Below are 2385 nucleotides of genomic sequence, written 5' to 3'. Positions count from 1 at the left end.
AAACATTAACAAGAAAAGGACACACTGCGATTAATCTTTTTTTTTTTTTTTTTTTTTTTTTTTTTGTACCTGGGATTGAACTCATGACCTCACACTTGCCAGGCAGCACTTATGCCACCGACCTAAATCCTCCACCAATTAATCATATTCAAAACACTCTCTTTCACAGTGAATGTGTTATTCCCATCGAGATATCAGGACCTCATGGGCAGATAAAATCTGACAGCACCAACCAACCTCATTCTGAGTGTGGTCTCCAGGCTGCCTGAGCTGCAGTTCCTCCTGTTCTGGATCTTCCTCCTCACTTATGTTTTCACACTGGTGGGCAACCTGGGCATGATCCTTCTGACCAAGCTGGATGCCCACTTACACACCCGATGTACTACTTCATCTGACACCTGGCTTACGTGGATCTGGGTGATGCTCCTGCCATTTATCCCAAAATGCTGCTAAATTTTGTGATGGATCACAATACCATTTCCTATTCTGCTGTGCCACACAGATGACCTTCTTCATTACATTCATTATCAGTGAGCTTTTTATCTTGTCAGCCATGGCCGATGACCATTACGTGGCCATCTGTGACCCTCTAATATACAGCATCAACATGTCCCAGACACTTCATCATGTGCTAGTGAGCATTCTGTACCTCTACAGCACCTTTGTTGCTCTATTGATCACTATTAAGATGTTTATATCAACTTTCTGTAGCCTCCTCATCAGTCATTTCTACTGTGATGATGTTCCTGTGTCACTTATGCTGTGCTCAAATGGTTGACATATTGCACTGATGATCAACATATTTGGAGCTTTTAATGTGACCTCTTCCCTCCTGGTACTGCTATTATCTTACCTTGTGATTCTCATAGCAATATTTGGAATGTGTTCTGCAGAAGGAAGATAAAAAAGCAATTCTTTTATTATGTTTGTGATTTCTTCATGTACCTCACATATTATTTCTGATCTGATCACTTTTAGAGCCTAATGAAGTAGTTTCTTTACTTCAGTCACTATCCTTTCAGAAATGTGAGATGTGTGATTTAAAATTTTTCATAGTCTATGCCTTCCAGACTTGTTCTGTGTGGGCAGAAAGTCTGAGATTGCCTTTTGTTCCTTCATCTTGCTATTTTCCTGGGTTCCTCTCAACAGGCTGGATGTGGGGTTCCAGGCACTTCCCATGTTGGCCGCCCCTGTGCAGTGTAGGGGTCTGGGTCAAGCACTTGAGTTTCTCCAACTTTAGATTCCCTGGGAGGCAGAGAGATATGGAACAGGCTTCTCCAGAACCATTGTATTATACCAAGGCTTCCCTGATGGCCAAGGACATACAGTAGAAGGTCTTCTTCCTCTCCTGGCCTGCATGACTGCTTCAGGATTACCCCAGTGGCTGCTACTGTGCAGAGAAAAGTCTGGCTATTTCTCCAGGTCCACAGGAAACAAGTCTTAACCCTCAATTTTAAAATATCAATTAAATATCACATATTCCCCAGCATACTCTGGATTTACTCAGTACTGTTTCTCATGGAAAATTTTATTCTGCAAATAAAATTGAGTATTTTGCATGAGTAAGCCATGTTTTCCTTTTAAATAATTGTTGTGGTTCCGCTTTTGACCTCCTTTCTTCTTAATTTTGTTTTTGTGTCTACTGAAGCTCAAGCTGCAGTTAAAGAAATGGCATGTTTACATCTTATATATCGGTGATATCAAGATTTTGTTCACTAAAATTACAATTTTCCATGTGTGAATGGTCCTCAAATTTTCTGCATATAAATATGAGTGCATGCTTGAAATATGATATGAGCAAAGTTGTTTTTAATAGATTTTATGTTCAATGTGATTACCCTGAACGTCACTCAACAGTAGCAGCATTTCAGCTCAAGTAACAAAATCACTAGACACTTCAGTAAGGCATTTCCTCATCAAAAAAGGCATCCTTTTGCTGAAGAAAGTACGACATGCCTCTCATGCACTCAGAGATGAAGCATTAATGTCATAACTTTCAGTTATTGTTCATGTAATTTCAGAGAAAGTATAAAATTATCTTTGTTTTATATTTTATTATCAAGTTTATATTTATAATTTATATATACTATATCTTTTTCCTTCAGAGTTGTTTCGCTGAGTTTATTTTTGTATTTATGATATACATAATGATAGTGTTCATCATAGGAATCTTGTACCTGTACATCTTTATTCCTTTCTGTTTCCCACTTCCTTCCCCCACTTCACTGCCAGATGCTCTCATTTACTAAAATTCTATTTTCCATTTTATCCTCATTTTCTCATTTTTTCTTTTCCCTTTCTTTCACCCACTTCCCTCCTTACTTACCATTTATTTTGAACAATTTTATGCTATTTCAACATATCTATATACATTTTGGTAATTAT

At 38.0% G+C, this 2385-nt stretch overlaps 1 pseudogene; it reads left to right on the top strand.

The window, feature by feature from the left end:
- Positions 1-204: 204 nt before the first annotated feature.
- Positions 205-985, top strand: LOC100720591 (olfactory receptor 8K5-like; annotated as a pseudogene).
- The last annotated feature ends 1400 nt before the right edge of the window (positions 986-2385 follow it).

The sequence above is a fragment of the Cavia porcellus genome, unplaced genomic scaffold (assembly GCF_034190915.1).
Source record: "Cavia porcellus strain 051 isolate PalLab524CR breed Dunkin Hartley unplaced genomic scaffold, mCavPor4.1 scaffold_17, whole genome shotgun sequence".
Taxonomy (NCBI): domain Eukaryota; kingdom Metazoa; phylum Chordata; class Mammalia; order Rodentia; family Caviidae; genus Cavia; species Cavia porcellus.
The sequence above is the reverse complement of the archived record's forward strand: the minus strand, read 5'-3'. Positions and strand labels throughout refer to the sequence as shown.